Here is a 20,386-nt window from a genome sequence, read left to right as displayed (position 1 = left end):
CTTTAAGCCATGCAGACTTATTAGCATATGGTTACCATAACTGTATGCAAGCATAAGTGGAAACTGGTACCTATGGGGCAACTTCTATTCACACAGCCAATTCTATTTACAAATGATAAAAATAAGACCTACCTTGATAACAATAAAACATTCCAAATGATTGCCAAAAGTTCACTGGAGAGACAATATTTGTTTGCAGTTTAACAATGGTGACTGCATGACAGGACCTACATGAGTCCTTCAGGCAGGAGAACACATGGATAAGACTTTGGAGACAGATAGACTAGGTTCAAATGGCCACTTTGGGTCATGTAATCTAGAACAAATAACTTATACCATTTCCAGAATGCTAAATAAGCAATTCATTTATCAAAAACAAATGAGATTTTAAAAATGAGACAAATAAAAAAAAAAAAAAAAAAAAAATAAAAATGAGACAAATACTCTAGGTAAGGAAGACGTTGCTGTTACTGTTTCTGTACATTTTCTGAGTTCTGTTCTCAACTGAGGGTTATTTTGCTCCTGGAGACATTTGGCAATATCTGGAGACACCGTTGATTGTCAAGACTGGGGTGGGCATGCTACTGGTATGCGGGCATGCTCAGTTGAACAGTCATGTCTGACTCTCTGCAACCTCATGGACTATATGTAGCCCACCAGGCTCCTCCATCCATGGGATTATCCCAGCAAGAATTCTGGAATGGGCTGCCATTTCCTCTGCCAGTGGTTCTTCCCAATCCAGAGACCAAACCTGCATCTCTTGCATTGGCAGGTAGATTCTTTACCACTGAGCGTCCTGCTACTGACATCTAAGAGGCAAAGTCTAGGACTGCTGCTAAACCATACTACAATGGACATGATGCCCCTCTACAAAAAGGATTATCTGGGCCAAAATAATTGTGCCAGTGTTAAGAAACCATTCTTAAAGAGTGAAAACCTTTCAAAGTTGAAAGCAGATAAATTTGATGAATCCAGTTTAACAGTAAAGTATTTTACATATTTAACAAAAACACAAGCAGGACAATATGTAGACAAAACCTTAAAAAATGTTCATACTCTTTGATCTAGTCACCTCACTTTTAAGAATATGCCTTCATGAAATAATAGGAAACAAACAAACATTTAATATGAGTGAATAGATTACAAAATTAAAAATAGCAAATGGTCAGTTGTTGGTTGGGTGTTTACAGGAAAGGTGACTATATAGTTTGCCTTCCAAACTGGATAAATCTGGGAGTAAATGAGGGTATTTTAATAATTCTGCCAGGACAACAGTCATACATAAGGACTGCCCTTGGACAAATCAGAATGCATGGTCCCCCAGTTATAAGGGAATAGGGGAATAAAATATGCCTCATCATGAAACAGTATGTAACTAACAAAAATATTTTAAGGATTCAACATAGAAAAGCAATAATGATATATTAACTGTAAAAGGCTGGATGTAAGGTTTTTTCGGTATCAAATTTTATAACAAATTTTATTCTACAGGCTTTAAAAGATGAATGGAAAGAAATATATTAAATTGTTAACATTGGTTTCAACTGGCTAATAAGATTATAGCTGATGTTTTTCTCTATATTCAAAATTGCTAAATAATTTTTAAAATTATGAATGCATTCACTTCTTAAGGAAGAAATGTAACTAAGTCCCAGTTAATCAGGAAAAGTTATTAGTATATTTAATTGTCTTCGATGTGATGATGGTATTGCTGTCATATAAAATATTAACAACGATTGATACAGAGAACAGAGTAGTGGTAACCAGAGAGGAAGGGGTGGGGGGAGGGTAAAATGGGTAAAGGGGATCAACTGTACGGTCAAGGATGGAAACTAAATTTTGATGGTGAGACATAGTGTATACATAAGTAGAAGTAAAATATTGTACACTGTTATAAACCAATGTTACCACAATAAAAATTTTAATTATTTTTAATATTTATGGTGAATATAAAGATATCTACAATTTATTTTTAATGCATTCAGAAAAAAATACACACATGAAATATGGCAAAATATGAACTGTTGAATCAAAGTAATAAATATAAAGTGTTTATACTCTATTCTTCTTTCAACTTTTCTGTATATTTGAAAAATATTTAAATATAAAATTAAGAAAAGGACTTTCCTGCAGTACAGTGGATGAGAATCTGTCTACCAATGCGGGAGACAGGACTTCAGTCCTGGTCTGGGAAGAGTCCACACGCCATGGAGCAACTAAGCCCGTGCCCTGGAACTGGCCAAAACCAGAGCCCATGTGCTGCCGCTCTGAAGCCTGCATGCCTAGAACCTGTGCTCCACAACAAGAGAAGCCCCTGCAGTGAGAAGCCTGCTCACTGCAACAAAGAGTAGCCCCACTCTCCAACTAGAGAAAGCCCACCAAAAGCAACAAAGACCCAGTGCAGTCAAAAATAAATATTTAAAAAAAAATAAAGTGAAGAAAAAACACAAGTTGTATGAAAAGTAATATAGTTTTTGAAGAAACATAATTAAAGTAACATAATTGCATTTAAAGTAATATAATTAGTACCATGTTCTTGGATTGGAACAATCAATATGGTCAAAATGACTATACTACCCAGTACAATCTACAGATTCAATGCAATGTGTATCAAATTACCAATGGCATTTTCCACAGAACTAGAACAAAAATCTTAAAATTTGTATGGAGACACAAAAGATCCAAAATAGCCAAAGCACTCTTAAGGAAAAAAAAAAAAAGGAGCTGGAGGAATCAAACTCCCTGACTTCAGACTATACTGCAAAGGTATAATCATCAAAATAGTATAATACTAGCACAAAAATAGAAATATAGATCAATGGAACAGGACTGACAGGCGAGAAATAAACCCACGCACCTATGGACAATTAATCTATGACAAAGGAGGTAAGATTATAGAATGGTGGAAAGACAGTCATTTCAACAAATGGTGCTGGAAAACTGACAGCTATGTGTTAAAAAAGAAAATAGATCATCCTTTAACATCACACAGAAAAATAAGCTCAAAGGGGATTAAAGACCTAAATGTAAGACACTATTAAACTCCTAAAGGAAAACATAGGCAGAACACTCTCTGACATAAATCACATCAATATCTTTTTTGATCCATCTATCAGAATAATGTAAATAAAAACAAAAATAAACAAATGGGACCTAATTAAACTCAAAAGCTTTGCCATAGAAAAGGAAACTATACACAAAACAAAGAAACAAAAAAAACCCCACAGATTGGGAGAAAATATTTGTAAAGGATGTAACTGACAAGGCATTAGTCTCCAAAATTTACAAACAGCATCAAAGCAAACAACCCAATCAAAAAATGGACAGGAAAACAACGTAGCCATTTCTCCAAAGAAGATATACAGATAAACAGGCACATGAAAAGATGCTCACAATCACTAATTATTAAAGAATGTAAATCAAAACTACAATGAAATATCACCTCACACCAGTCAGAATGGCTATCATCAAAAAATCCACAAACGATAAATGTTGGAGAGGTTGCAGATAAAAGGGAACCCTCCTACAATGTTGGTGGGAATGTAAATTGGTACAGACACTATGGAGAACAGTATGGAGGTTCCTCAAAAAACTAAAAATAGAGCTACCATATGACCCTGCAATCCCACTGCTGGGCATATATCCAGAGAAAAACAGAGTCCAAAAGAATATATGTACCCAATGGAAGTGATGGAATTCCAGTTGAGCTATTTCAAATCCTAAAAGATGATGCTATGAAAGTGCTGCACTCAATATGCCAGCAGATTTGGAAAACTGAGCAGTGGCCACAGGATTGGGAAAGATCAGTTTTCATTCCAATCTCTAAGAAAGGCAGTGCCAAAGAATGCTCAAACTACTGCACAATTGCACTCATCTTACACGCTAGCAAAGTAATGCTCAAAATTCTCCAGGCCAGGCTTCCTTCAGCAATACATGAACCATGAACTTCCAGATGTTCAAGCTGGATTTTAGAAAAGGCAGAGGAACCACAGATCAAATTGCCAACATCTGTTGGATCACTGAAAAGGCAAGAGAGTTCCAGAAAAACATCTACTTCTGCTTTATTAACTATGCCAAAGCCTTTGACTGTGTGGATCACAATAAACTGTGGAAAATTCTTCAGGAGATGGGAATACCAGACCACCTGACCTGCCTCTTGAGAAACCTGTATGCAGGTCAGGAAGCAACAGTTAGAACTGGACATGGAACAACAGACTGGTTCCAAATAGGAACAGGAGTACATCAAGGCTATATATTGTCACCTGCTTATTTAACTTATATGCATCATGAGAAACGTTGAGTACATCATGAGAAATGCTGGGCTGGAAGAAGCACAAGCTGGAATCAAGATTGCCAGGAGAAATATCACTAACCTCAGATATGCAGATGACACCACCCTTATGGCAGAAAGTGAAGAAGAACTAAAGAGCCTCTTGATGAAAGTGAAAGAGGAGAGTGAAAAAGTTGGCTTAAATCTCAACATTCAGAAAACTAAGATCATGACATCTGGTCCCATCACTTCATGGCAAATAGATGGGGAAACAGTGGAAACAGTGGCTGACTTTATTTTTCTGGGCTCCAAAATCACTGCAGATGGTGATTGCAGCCATGAAATTAAAAGCCACTTAACTCCTTGGAAGGAAAGTTATGACCAACCTAGATAGCATATTCAAAAGCAGAGACATTACTTTGCCAACAAAGGTCCATCTAGTGAAGGCTATGGTTTTTCCAGTGGTCATGTATGGATGTGAGAGTTGGACTGTGAAGAAGGGTGAGAGCTGAAGAATTGATGCGTTTGAACTGTGGTGTTGGAGAAGACTCTTGAGAGTCCCTTGGACTGCAAGGAGATCCAACCAGTCCATCCTAAAGGAAATCAATCCTGGGTGTTCATTGGAAGGACTGATGTTGAAGCTGAAACTCCAATTTGGGCCACCTGATGTGAAGAGCTGACTCATTTGAAAAGACCCTGATGTTGGGAAAGATTGAAGGCAGGAGAGAAGGGGATGACAGAGGATGAGATGGTTGGATGGCATCACCAACTCAGTGGACATGAGTTTGGGTAAACTGCGGGAGTTGGTGATGGACAGGGAGGCCTAGCGTGCTGTGGTTCATGGGATCGCAAAGAGTTGGACACAACTGAGTGACTGAACTGAACATTACAGTCATGAACTGAACTGTTGATTACAGCACTGTTTACAATAGCCAAGACACAGAAGCAATCTAAATGTTCACTGACAGAGGAATGAATAAAGAAGATGTGATACCTATACACAATGGAATATTACTCAGCCTTTAAAAGCAGTGGACTCATGCCATTTGCAGCAACTTGGATAGACTTAGAGACTGTCATACTAAGTGAAGTCTGACAGAATAAGAGAAATATAGTAATATATTGCTTATATATGGAATCTAAAAAGAAACAATATAAATGAACTTATAAAATAGAAACAGGCTCACAGACTTGGAGAACAGATTTATGGCTACTAGTGGAGGAAGAATGAGGGGAAGGGAAAGTTAGGGAGTTTGGGATTGACATGTACACACTCAGTTCAGCTTAGTTGCTCAGTTGTGTCCGACTCTTTGTGACCCCATGAATCGCAGCACGCCAGGCCTCCCTGTCCATCACCATCTCCCGGAGTTCACTCAGACTCACGTCCATCGAGTCAGTGATGCCATCCAGCGATCTCATCTTGGGTCGTCCCCTTCTCCTCCTGCCCCCAATCTCTCCCAGCATCAGAGTCTTTTCCAATGAGTCAACTCTTCCCATGAGGTGGCCAAAGTCCTGGAGTTTCAGCTTTAGCATCATTCCTTCCAAAGAAATCCCAGGGTTGATTTCCTTCAGAATGGACTGGTTGGATCTCCTTGCAGTCCAAGGGACCCTCAAGAGCCTTCTGCAACACCACAGTTCAAATGCATCAATTCTTCGGTGCTCAGCCTTCTTCACAGTCCAACTCTCACATCCATACATGACCACAGGGAAAACCATAGCCTTGACTAGGCGGACGTTAGTCGGCACAGTAATGTCTCTGCTTTTGAATATACTGCTATATGTAAAATGTATAACCAACATGGACCTACTGTATAATACAGGGAATTCTGCTCAGTGTTATATGGCAGCCTGGATGGGAGGGGAGTTTGGGGGAGAATGAACACATGTATATGCATGGCTGAGTTGCTTTGCTCTCCTGAAGCTATCACAACACTGTTAATCAGCTATACACCAATACAAAATACAAAGCTTTCTTTAAGAAGTTATATAATTAGTAATAGAGTTTGAGTAAGTTCCGGGAGTTGGTGATGGACAGGGAGGCCTGGTGTGCTGCGATTCATGGGGTCACAAAGAGTTGGACACAACTGAGCAACTGAACTGACTAATCCCAGATTGATCACTGTAAAAGACAATGCACCAGAATCAGAATCAGTTACATAGAATTAACCCACAAGAGCCTCCTGAATCCTTCACATTGCTTCAGACCAGCTCTTCGTGATCTTTCATTGATTTCCTCAGTTCCTGTGATATACTTCAATTGCCCTCCTGTGCACCTTACCTACTCCATCTTTTGTGGTCCTTGTCTCCCCAGGCATGATGGGAATAGAGCATACAGCAATTCACTTCCTTACTAGGGCAGCACTCATACTCAGTAACTGATTCTAGAGTTCATGTTCTTAATGACTAGACTATGCCAGTTCCCACATTTAATTATTCTCAGGAAAATAGAGGGAGCTGGGGAACCCCACCTGTTCCCTCCAAGGTGAGTCCTGGTACCTTTTCCCATGCCCAGTCCAGCCACTGTCTCCTTGCAGCTCCACCCAGACCCACAGCCAACTTTCTTCTCCTGGTGTTAATTACCATTATGTGCTCAATATCCTTGAGGCTCCCTTTGTATTTCTGTCCTTGAAAATATGCACAAGAAAAACCTTTCATCATTTGTTTGCTCTGGGGTTAATTTCTAATCACAATGGAGAAACAGACCTGGGAAAACTGGAAAATGGAATAAATGTAGAAAAATGATACAGATCTTAAGGTAGCAGTCCCTTATCTATGTATATTAGGTTGAACTATATGAACTTGCCAATATGCAATTGTTTTTGACTTACAAAAACACTTTCGTATGAAATTATTTCTGAATCTTTTCTGAGAGGATAACAGGAAATCCCTCTGTTTTTGCATCAGCACATCCATCCTTCCAACCCTGCCTTTATTATGAGATTAAGAAAGAGCAATTGCTGTCATTTTGGAAAATTTGGATCACGAAAGGTGCTATGCATCCCCCTAAATTCAGGTGGAAGCTCTAATCCCCATGTGATGGTATAAAAGATTTGGAGATAAAAGATTTGAGAGGTAATTAGGTTAAAAGTGGAGCCAACATGACGAAATTAGTCCGCCTATCAGTCTGTCTCTGTCTCTCTGACACCACCAGCAGGAAGCTATACACAAGAATCCAGGACACAGTCCGCTGGCAAATCTCAGACTTTCCAGTCCCCAGAACTGTGAGAAATAAGTGTCTGTTCTTCAAGTAGATGCTATTTTCATTACAGCAGCCCAAACGGACTAAGGCAAGGAGTTCCAGAGTAAGCAAAACCCATTTCCTCCAAATCGTACAGCAACAAGTTTATTTCCTCAAAAAAAAAAAAAAAAAAGGGAAAGAAATTAGGGAAGTTCTCTTTGCTGGGACGTCTACATATACTCTTGATGTTTTCCTTTGCTTTACCTAAGAGTATGTGTCATACTATAATGCATAGACAGAAAGGCAAGAATGCATTAAAAATGGTCTACATTGAATGACTTGGGAACATGAAAGCCATATAATACATTTTTTAAAGGATTTTGAACTCTACGAATGAAGTATTGGCTTTGGACACCACTAATCCTGGAAGAAAGCATATCTAGTTCTATTAGAGAATTTAGATTTCTCAATTTCTTTGCCACTTATTGATTGGTAACATTTCCAAGGTACAGTTTTACTCCTTTCATTTTAAATTGATTTCTCTTTTTAGCAAGACTGTGCTTTTTGAGAATTCATTTAATTTTACTTTTTTTAAAAATCAATGCCTAAAAGGTCCCCTCAAATCAATGAATTACCCTTTCCATCCATTAGACACCTTTCTAGGCTGTTCACTGACCTTCTGTGTCCCATGTACTATAAACATAAAATCCCAGCACTTTTAGTTAGTCTTACATGAAATGTTTTTGTCATTTTCCACCTTTGCTCTGTCTGTCATTTTTAAACTCTGAACTCCACTGTGTAATTTTGCAGCTTCTCTTTTGAACTTGACATGTATTATGTGCCTTCTGTGCCCTTAATTACTTTTTGCACTTTGGGGTTGATCCATGTTGGTCTTTTCTAATCCTACTATATTGATTGCTGTACAGCAAGCCTCTTCTCTAGGAACACTGTCTTTATTTTCTTTCCTTCCAATGCCAAGAACCACGGATTGCTTTTCTCCTAGTCCTTTCCAGGAAACCTCAGCTTCTCCATAATTGTCACAACCAAGATCTACTCACTAGAATCACAATTAGTTCTCTCTCAACGTTAATTCTCCTGATGCAAGTTTGAAAAAAAAATCACAGTGACAAAAGGTAGAAAAAACATGTCCAGAGCAGAAAAGACACTGGCAATAAAATACTCAGGAAGCAATAAAAACAATCATTTACAAAGATACGAGAGAAGAAATAAGAATGGTTTCTTGCAGAATTATAAAATGGGAAATAATGAGTTAAATAATGACAGAAAAATTTTAATGCTATAAAAGTAAATCACTTTAATGTCTAGTGTGCCAAACACAAAAATATCAGCCACTAAGAATGCTATTTTTTTGTCAAATTCAGGCTACCATCTTCATTTACGTAAACTTCTCTAAAAGTGTCCTTCTTGACAAGGGCTCATTGTCTCCAGTATTATCTCCCTCCAACCCAATCTCCAGAATGCTGCCAAAGTCATTATCTTAAAACATACCAAAAAAAAAAAAAAATACCTAACCCTTTCTATGCTCAAAAGCTTTTCAATGGCTCTTTCTCCATCTAGGAAAAAAAAAAAAATGTTCACAAAACCCCACATGTCTAGACTCTGTCTACATTTCTAGCCACTGCTCCTTCCCAAGATCTGTGTGCTCTAAAGAGAACTTTCTTTATGATCTTTTTCCAGATTTTTGTATATGCTTTTTTCCCCTTGCCCAAAATTCTCTTTCTTGCCCCAGCCCCTCTCAGTCTGTTCATCGCCTACTCAGCTTTCCTGTAGATACCTCTTCTTATCTGAATCCTTAACTAAAAGTTAAGCACCTCCTTTCTGTGTGTTACCATGGCTCACTGTATCTCTCCTATCACAGCATAGAATATACTGTTATATTATCTTGTTTACTTATGTGCATCTTACTCTAGTCAGCAGAGCAATATGATGGCAACAACAACATTCACCTTTTTGCCCTGATATTCCAGCGCCCAGCACAGAATCTAGCATCTGATGACGTTTGATAAACACGGTATTGGATGAATGTCATACAAAGACTCAGGTGATGGCAATGTCTAGTAACCCAAGGGTTAATTTGAAAGTCCTGCTCCAATCCTTGCTGAAAATCTTTCTAGAATAAATTTTGGCAACCCATAGCATGTTAAGTAAGGCTCATTAATGAGTTACTTTTGGCATGTGGGACAAGACAATGGCTGCCTCTATTATTATCTCTTCCTTATGACCATAAGGATGTAGAGTTGATACCAGCTACCCATGCTATCTAAAATTCAGTAGCTGGTGCTCCCATAGTAACCATCTAGTCCTCTTTGCCTGTTCAGAGGTAGTCACTCAGCTACCACAGTCTTTCATGCCCCACTCTGCCGATGAGTCGGGGTTGCCTACTAAACAGCATCTCCCACCATTGTTAGGCTGACAATAGGAAGCATCAAGCATCTTAGTACTCCTCCTGGAGACTGCCAACCTCTATAATTCTATAATGAATCAGTCTAGTTTTCTGTCTTAGCAAATCTAATGAAAAAAAAAAAAAAGAAAAATTGAATTTCTTTGGGATGGTAGCCGCTTGTAAGACCTCTGGATCATCACCTTAATCATAGTGGTCTGAGAACTATAGATTTTAGAGATGGAAAAAAAAAATGTGTTTAAACTTTACTATCCCCTCTAGATATCTCTGAAACTAAAACAAACAAACAAAAAAACTACTTAATCTAATATACTTTTCTTGATTTTCAAAATTTCTCCTGAAAGTATAAAAATTCTTTTAAATAAAGTTTCAATAAAAAGAAACTGAATCAGATTTGAAACATTTACATATCTGAGTTTACTTGCTAAAGCAATATCAAATTTTTCAAGAGAAAAATTCCTAAGAAAAGTTATACTGATGACATAAATAGAAATAACAGTAATGCCTTGATTTTTTTAAGAAATGACATTTTTTAAATGTCAGGAAAAGGGAATTAAAAAGCTTTGGAGTTTTTAGAAACAGATCTAAATCAAAATACTTCCCATTGGTTTATTCAGTTCAGTTCAGTCGCTCAGTCGTGTCTGACTCTTTGTGACCCCATGAATCGCAGCATGCCAGGCTCCCTGTCCATCACCAACTCCCAGAGTTCACTCAGACTCATGTCATCAAGTCAGTGATGCCATCCAGTCATCTCATCCTCTGTCGTCCACTTTTCCTCCTGCCCCCAATCGCTCCCTGCATCAGAGTCTTTTCCAATGAGTCAACTCTTCACATGAGGTGGCCAAAGTACTGGAGCTTCATTAACAACAACAACAAAAAAAGTGATGTGGTTTACTGCCCAAAGGAAATATTAGTATATCACTGAGAAATATTTTCATTCCTCCTAGGGCTAAGAGAAGAGTAAGTACTCTACTACTAAAACAGAAAAAAAAAAAAAAAAGTGAAACTTCATGTCTAGGATACATGCAAGTAATACAAAGTATGTCTAAATATTATATCCAAGATATTGGTAATTTACTGGATAATATAATTTAAAATCAAATATGTTCTAAGTCATAGAATTTGGGATAAATCAACCTGTCAAGGTTAAAATGGGCCATGAATTTTCAAAAAGGGCATCAGTGGAAATAAACTGTAGAAAACCCATTTAGGACTGCCCTAAAACAACCCTAGTTCCCAAATGGACCTATTCATTTGCTTCTTTTTATTTTTGACTATAAATTTGCTGACAAATGTTGTGCCTCATAATTGTCAAACTTTCCTGTTTGTTCTTGCTTACTCAGTAACTGCTCTCAGTCATACCTCTTGATTTTATTCCTACCACAATCTACACTTCAGCACATTACCAGTGACCCTAACATCCTCCAGTATCTCCTCCTCACCTCCATCACCATAACCATCAACTCTTGAATGCTTTCCCCAAACCAGCACTGACAAAACCCACAGTTTTATCCTATGACTCTATGCAAATAGGGCTCAGCCAATGAAAGTGAGTCAGAAGTAAAGTCATATATCTGTACCAGTGATGGAAAGGTTGGGCACTGAGACAGATAAGTAATGGATAATAAATTTAGGTAACATTTCTAAAAATTTTTACTGGAGTATAGTTGCTTTACAATGTTGTGTCAGTTTCTGCTATTCAGCAAAGTGAACCAGTTATATATAAATATATATATACACATATATCCCCTATTTTTTAGTTTTCCTTCCCATTTAAGCCACCTCAGAGCACTGAGTTCCCTGTGCTATACAGTAAGTTCTTATTAGTTATCTATTTTATATGTATCATATGTATATACATATATATATACACACACACATATATATACACACACACATCAATCCTGATCTCCCAATTCATCCCACCCCTCCTTTACCCCTTAGTATCAATAAGTTTGTTCTCTACATCTGTGTCTCTGTTTCTGCTTCACAAATAAGTTTTTCTGTACCATTTTTCTAGATTCCACATATAAGCAATATTATATGATATTTGTTTCACTTTCTGACTTACTTCACTCTGTATAACAGTCTCTAGGTCTAGCCACCTCTCTGCAAACAACACTGTTTTGTTCCTTTTTGTGGCTAATATTCCATTGTACATATGTATCACATCTTCTTTATCCACTCCTTTGTTGATGGACATTTAGGTTCATTCCCTGTCCTGACTAATGTAAATAGTGCTGCAATGAACACTGGGGTACATATAACTTTTTGAATTACAGCTTTCCCTGGGTGTATGCCTAGGAATGAATTGCTGGGACATATGGCAGAAAGTGAAGAGGAACTTAAAAGCCTCTTGATGAAAGTGACAGTGGAGAGTGAAAAAGTTGGCTTAAAGCTCAACATTCAGAAAACAAAGATCATGGCATCCAGTCCCATCAATTCATGGCAAATAGATGGGGAAACAGTGTCAGTCTTTATTTTTTGGGCTCCAAAATCACTGCAGATGGTGATTGCAGCCATGAAATTAAAAGACACTTACTCCTTGGAAGAAAAGTTATGACCAACCTAGATAGCATATTCAAAAGCAGAGACATTACTTTGCCATCTAAGGTCCGTCTAGTCAAGGCTATGGTTTTTCCTGTGGTCATGTATGGATGTGAGAGTTGGACTGTGAAGAAGGCTGAGCGCCAAAGAATTGATGCTTCTGAACTGTGGTGTTGGAGAACTCTTGAGAGTCCCTTGGACTGCAAGGAGATCCAACCAGTCCATTCTGAAGGAGATCAGCCCTGGGATTTCCTTGGAAGGAATGATGCTAAAGCTGAAACTCCAGTACTTTGGCCACCTCATGCGAAGAGCTGACTCACTGGAAAAGACTCTGATGCTGGGAGGGATTGGCGGCGGAGGAGAAGGGGATGACAGAGGATGAGATGGCTGGATAGCATCACTGACTCGATGGACGTGAGTCTGAGTGAACTCTGGGAGATGGTGATGGACAAGGAGGCCTGGCATGCTGCGATTCATGGGGTACATTGAGTGTATAGGGCTTTTGTGTCCTTAGGTAGGTTTATTCCTAGATATTTTATTCTTTTGGTTGTGATGGTAAATGGGATTGTTTCCTTAATTTCTCTTTCTAATCTTTCATTGTTAGTGTATAAGAATGCAAGAGATATTAAACTTAGGAAGTCTAAGATGACCAGGGGCTAGAATATCTTATAAGTCTAAAATCTTAATAGTCACAAAGGGCTATTACATCTTTACCAAGATATGCTCAACAAAATAGTAACATGTGAAGATGCCCCCTAGACTAACTTCCATGATCAATAAAGGTAGAAGCAGCTACATCGTATAGTTTTTATCTTGGAGATTCAGAAAGCACATGAGCATATTAGAAGATGTCTGGCCACAAAGAAACATGTTTAGCTTTGTTTAACCTGGTATTTGCCAAACTAACCTTTTTGACCACTTAATACCTATCAAGGTCCTGGAGAGGGGGAGAAAGAAAGATCCCAAGGAACAGGCTTAAAGAAAAGCTGACCTGCTCAGCCATTTATATTCACTGCTGCTTTTCAGTCTCCTGTGGGCTTCCCTGGTGGCTCAGAGGATAAAGCGTCTGCCTGCAATGCAGGAGATCCAGGTTCGATCCCTGGGTTGGGAAGATCCCCTGGAGAAGGAAATGGCAACCCATTCCAGTATTCTTGCCTGGAGAATCCCATGGACAGAGGAGCCTGAGTGGGCTACAGTCCACGGGGTTGCAAAGAGTCGGACACGACTGAGTGACTTTCACTTCACTTTTCATTCTCCTGTAGGGCTACCCTATAAGCCCAGGTATTATTCTTAAACTTCCATGTGCACACAAAGCACTGGGGATCTTGTAAAATGTAGGTTATAATCCAGTAGGTCTGATGTGGGCCCTGAGAGTTGCATGTTTAACAAAGTTTCAGGTAATGCTGCTGCTGCTCTCTATCACATTGGAGTAGCAAGGCTCTACAGGAACACTGCAATAGGAAGATCTTCACATCTCTAATCTCTTTATCCTACCCTTTCAAATAATTAATTATCCTAAAATATTACTTTCTTTATGTCACTTTGCTGGTTAAAAACTTTTAGTGACTCACTGTTCCCTGCTACTGGAGAAGGCAATGGCACCCCACTCCAGTACTCTTGCCTGGAAAATCCCATGGAAGGAGGAGCCTGGTAGGCTGCAGTCCATGAGATCGAGAAGAGTCAGACATGACTGAGTGACTTCACTTTCACTTTTCACTTTCATGCATTGGAGAAGGAAATGGCAACCCACTCCAGTGTTCTTGCCTGGAGAATCCCAGGGACGGGGGAGCCTGGTGGGCTACCGTCTAGGGAGTCACACAGAGCTGGACACGACTGAAGTGACTTAGCAGCAGCAGCATTCCCTGCTACATTTGACCGTGTGGCAAATAGATTAACACAGCCCCTGACCTTATATAATCAAGAATCAAGTGAGTGAGTAAGAAACAGTGTGCAGAATGCTAGAAGCCAAAACCAGAGAATAGCTGTTCCTTCAGACCAGTCTCCTTATCGGTAAAATGAAAGTTAAACTAGATGAGTGGAGTTTAATCCTCCATGTGCAATGAACTCACTAATACCACGAGAGTCTCAGCCCAGACCAATTAAGTGCAGGCTCTCAGGACCTCCTGTATTAAGGCATGAGCAGGTCTTAGAAGCTCCCCAGGTGATTGTGAAGTGCAACCAAGTTTGCAAACCACCAGACCAGCCAGTGATTCCCAAAAGTTGCCCAAACCATCAACAACTGCATCACCTGAAAACTTGTTAGAATGTAAATTCCCAGACCTCACCCCAGGCCTACTGGAGCAAAATCTGGTGGAGCAGGGTCCAGAAACCTAGGTTTTAACCAGCTCTCCAGCTGTCTGTGATACATTCTGAAAACCACTGGATTAGAAAATAAGTAAATTCCCCTCTAGCTCTAAGAGGCTATCAATACTTTGATCTCTGACAGTCTTTTCCTACTTGAAGACTAAAATTATAAGCTCTGAGAGTAGACGTCCTGGGTGGAAATCCCCGCTCCTACAGTTAATTGATGACTTTGGTTGTCTGTGTTTCAGGTCCTCATCTATAAAATGAGACTAATAATAGTACCTACTCTCATAAAGTTGCTATGAAAATTAAAATTATTTCATATCTATAACTAGCTTAGCAGAGTACCTGAAATGTGGTATTCAGGTCATTACTCAATTGTTACCCATCAATTGAGTAATTCCCTGTCCACTTTATCCAGAATTGCAGCCCATCCCTAATACTTCATTATCTCCTCCTTGGTAGTTGTATAACATACCACATATTTGACTTACTGCTTTGTTTATTATCAGTCTTCTCCCACTAAGATGTAGGCTCTAAATCTCAATGATTTTGTCCATTTTACTAAAAGCTGTACCCCCACTACCTAGAACAGGGTCTGACACATTGGAAATACTAAAAAAAAAAAAAAAGCTGGTGGGAAAATAAATAAATAAATGCTAGCTATCATCAAAATTAATATTATTTTTAGCAATTCAAATTTTTCCTTATTGAAACCTAACAGTTTATACTTCCTGTCTATTGCCTCTCATTGCCTATTGCCTCAAATTGTGCTTTGTTCTTATTCCATGCTTTATCCAAATTCCGTCCCATACCTAAAAATGCCCTTCTATCTAATTCTGCCCATGTTAGGCCTTGTTCAGGTTTCTACCTTTTCATTCAGTATTCCCTGATGACTCCAGCTCTCTAGTTCTTTGAATATTTACAGTGTGTACTGCCATATGGTACAACTTAACACTTAATTTTCTTAATTTAGTGTCAGCGGAATAACTTCTAAGACATTTACATTTTAAAAGTGCACCATTTCTCTAACAACCATTTCATGAAAATTAGGGAGGAAGGCCCCCTCCCTCAAAAAATGGGAGAGCTAACTATTAGTTAATCATGCATGCATGCTAAGTCTCTTTAGTTGTGTCTGATTCTTTGTGACCCTATGGACTAGCCCACCAGTTTCCTCTGTCCATAGGATTCTCCAGGCAAGAACACTGAATTGGGTTGCCATTTCCTCCTCCAAGGGATCTTCCCAGGGATCAAATGCTCGTCTATTATGTCTCCCGCATCGGCAGGTGAGTTCTTTACCACTAGCACCACCCATGCTCTCCTCAAGTAACTGTAATAGTGCTCAACATTTTACAAAGCACTTTTATATACATCAGCCTAGTTTTGACTAGATGATCTCAAAGACTATGTCTCCTTGCTCTTAAGTTTTCCAATTATCTTCGAGGATAGAGAAAACACGTCTTGAGGTAAAAATTAAGAATAAATCATAAAGGTCATGAATTCCCTGGTAGTCCAGTGGTTAGGACGCCATGCGTTCAGTGCCTGGGTTCAATCCCTCTTTGAATAACTAAGATCCCACAAGCCATGCTGTGTGGCCAAAAACAAACAAACAAACAGACAAACAATCATGAAAGTCATAATAGAAACAGAAAATGATCCAAGAAGTGGGTGAGTTCAGGTACGGGCAAATAAGTGGGTCTCTCACTCCCAGTCTTCCCATCAGCTGAAAGAGGCTCACCCTGATTGCCAATGCAGCCCCCCAGGCAAGTATTACCAATTAATCAGAGTTGGAAGACAAGCGGACATCTATGTGCCACCCCAACCTAGTCGAACCAATCTTAGTTACAAGAGCAAAGGAAGAACTTCCTACACGGCCCAGTGGTTAATAATTCTCCTGCCAATGCAAGGGACATGGGTTTGATCCCTGGAAAGCTGGTCTGAGAAGATCTCGCATGCATCCCACATGCCTCAGGGTGATTAAGCCCATGTACCACACCTACTGAGCCCATACCCTAGAGACTAGGAGTTGCAACTAGCACGTGAAGCAACTGCTGAAGCCCGTGCACCCTAGAGTCTGTGCTCTGCAACGAGAAGTCACCACAATGAGAAGCCTGCACTCAACTAGGGAAAGCCTGCACACAGCAACAAAGACCCAGAGTAGCCAACAAATAAATGTGTGTGTGTGTGTATACACTCAGTGGTGTCCAACTCTTTGTGACTCAATGGACTGCAGCCTGCCAGGCTCCTCTGTGCATGGGATTCTCTAGGCAAAAATACTGGAGTGGGTTGCCATTTTCTACTCCAGGGGATCTTCCCAACCCAGGGACTGAACCCACGGCTCTTGCATCTCTTGCATTGGCAGGCAGATTCTTTACCAATATCGACACCTACGAGGCCCATATAAATAAATAAATAAATTTATTTTTTAAAATAAAAATTAAAACAAAGGAAACATGCTAAGAAATTTAAAGTGATTTGTCCAGGTACATACGTGGTAGCAAACCAAAACCAGAACCAACTGACCGACTCCTTGTGCAGGACTCTCTCCACTCCTCTCCTAATTCATTTCTTAAATTCAGTATTTAAATTTCCATTCTAAAGCAATCAAAACACATGAAGCAAATCTTTGACAGAGACTTTTCATATTCATGCTCATGAATATAACGTTGAAACTGAAAATGACAGTTTCAAGTCAAGTGATAGACAGGGCAGGCTAGTCCGTTATTTTTCAGTTGGGTTTATTTACCTAAGCCTAGAATGTGTCATGACTGCAAAGAGACAAAACTGATTATATTAATTCCACTGTCCTAGAAAAACAAAAAGAAAATAGTCTTCATTAATAGGAACCAGCTCAACTCCAGTCCTGAAATAACTCATACTACTGAATCAACTTTTTAAAGGTGACCTTCCATTAATGACAAAGCATTAGTTTAAATACAGCTTAATCACTAAATTTAAATGATAGGAAAAGACATATATCTAAAGAAATATGAAAATAGAGATAAGAGGGACAAATAAACATCTATTTAAACATAATGACCATTTCTACATCTTGGAGATTATGCCTGCATTTCAGAACTATAATTTTTCCAGAGCTTCTCACTAAAGACAGTTTCCAAATATTACAATCACCTTTGTAACTCAGTCGGAATGAAACTCACTTGTTAAATTTTACCTAGCCAGTTGATCATTCTGTCTGGATTAACTCTCATTTTTAAGCATACTATAATTGAAGGCTGCTTTGGGGAGAAAAAATAATCATCTAACACAGTTAGAAGTTGCCTCTGGCACTGTCTGCATTACCCAAGGAAACCAGGATGACAACTGGCAAGGTCTGTTACTTCATAGAGTTGAACCTATTTGGCAACTACGTTACTTGGTTATGGTACCAGCCATTGGTCCTGTAACCTGTCCTTTCACCCTGAGAAGGTGAACCTAACTCATCTGAGAGTAGGATGAGAAAAGCAGCAAACACACAGAATCTTTTCTCTTTAGTAAGCACTCTGCTACCAGGCCAAAGCAGGGAGGGAGAGGCAGTGATGCTGAAACAGTCAGAGGAAGTTCAGGATTTGCATGACCCCTGCTCCACAAAAAAGTGCAGTCAGTTCAGGAGTTCTCCTTGGATCTGGATATACACAGGAACAATCTCAATGGGCCTCAGATAAAAACCTAGCCACAAAATAATGCTTGCTAAGAGAGCCCAAGAAGGCTAGGGTGATTCTTCCCTTAGCCCCCTTTATCAGGCAAGACACCAGTGCTCCATGAATTGGTCAAAACAAGAATGAAATCAAGAGCTGAAGTCAGTCCCCCCCATCATGGTAGCCCAGGCACAGACTCTTTAGGCAAAAGAACAGCCAAGGCAAATACTGACATCTAAACATGGACCAGTAGTTCCTGAAGAATGTTTGCAAGACATTGTGAGCACTCTTCTTCCAACCTCGTTATTCCAAAAATTCAGAGATCACTTTTCCTATACTACACTATTGAATCATTTTTCAATCAACCCACTTACTCATCTGGAAAAGGGGACAGGAATCCCATCCCGTAGCACAAATATTAGGTGGCATCCAAGACATCATTCACAATAATGGGAAATGCTTTAAAACACTCCTGTTTATAATGAGAGCTTCCCTGGTGGCTCAATGGTAAAGAATCCACCGGCCAATGCAGGAGACATGGGTTCAATCTTGGTTGGGAAAATCCCCTGGAGAAGGAAATGGCAATCCACTCCAGTATTTTTGCCTGGGAAATCCCATAGACAGAGGAGCCTGGCAGGCTACTGTCCATGGAGCCTTAAAAGAGTCAGGCATAACTTAGCAACTAAACAACAACAGATTTATAATAAGAACTCAAATTCCTTAAAAACTGACTGTATGCTGCCTAATCCAGCATATTAAGTAGAGAAAAAATCAAAGAGTTGGAAAAACTTGATTTGGAATCAGTTTTGTCACCTCCCAGCTCTGTGACCATGAGCAAATTACTTATTACCTTTAAGCCTAAGTTTCTCTTTTGTAAAATAATCACAATAAAATTTATTTCACAATGTAGTTCTGAGGATTACATAAAAAATACAGAAAAAAGAAAAAAGAATGCCTGACCAATGATAAATACTAAATATTCATTTTCTTCCCCCATTTTTTTCCTAGTAAAGAAAATATCTGTTAAAATGCTTTTGAATGTTGCATATGGTTGAAAAAATTAACATGCCAGTGGCTTATCTATGCAACTCTAGTTTATATTGCTAATTTGAAGCAGCTACTATTTATGTATGTGATTATACATAAAATTTGAATGAATTATAACTGGTACCATAATCTGGAACTTTTTCAGAAATGTATTGCAGCTTTATTTTAATCCCACTATGGTAAAAAAAAAAAAAAAAGAGAGAAGACCAGCAACTCTTTAGTTGAATAGTGCCATATTTTATGGCCCTTTTTCCATTAAGTCCTTCTTTTGTGTGTTAGATATCATGCATCTTTCAAAATAATCATTCATCTATCTTTCCAAAGCCTGTTTATGGCCTTTAATACTTTGAGACAGTTTTAGGAACAAATATGTACAGTCCTGCAAAAAAAAAAAAAGAGAGAGAGAGAGGAAGAAAGGCCTGTTTGATGCAAATAAGACTATGGAGAACAGTCTTATGGCCAAGAACAACAGCAGGCTTGTCCATCTGTCCATCACCAAACTGAGTTGTGCCCACTAGTTATCAACAGGAGGTGGCCATGTGGACATCACACTAAAATAGAAATTCTGTCATCAGGAAGATAAGGTGAGAAAGGAAGAAGAGGATTAACTGCTTCAGAATCAATTTCTGGGATAGAAGGATTTATACAAAGAACGCTGTTTGTTTCTTACTCATAGACTATAAAGCTTTTGTTCATTCATTATACATTTTCTTGGTGCTTTTTAAAAGCTAGGCAATATGCTAGCCACTATGGATACAAAAAAATAATTTCCTTTTTTTTTTTTTTTTTTAGTAATTCTGTTGCAGGACAGAGAAGTAAACAATTATAATACAGTGAAATGACAGCTAATGTATATACATGTGCCATAAGAACCCAAAGAAAGAAGTCATTCAGGACACAAAAACATGGCAGCTTCACAAATTTGTGAGTCGCCTTAGCATGTGCGTGTGTCGCTCAGTCTTGTGCAACTCTGTGGAACC

Source organism: Oryx dammah, unplaced genomic scaffold, assembly GCF_014754425.2.
Source record: "Oryx dammah isolate SB20612 unplaced genomic scaffold, SCBI_Odam_1.1 HiC_scaffold_28, whole genome shotgun sequence".
Taxonomy (NCBI): Eukaryota; Metazoa; Chordata; class Mammalia; order Artiodactyla; family Bovidae; genus Oryx; species Oryx dammah.
The sequence above is the reverse complement of the archived record's forward strand: the minus strand, read 5'-3'. Positions refer to the sequence as shown.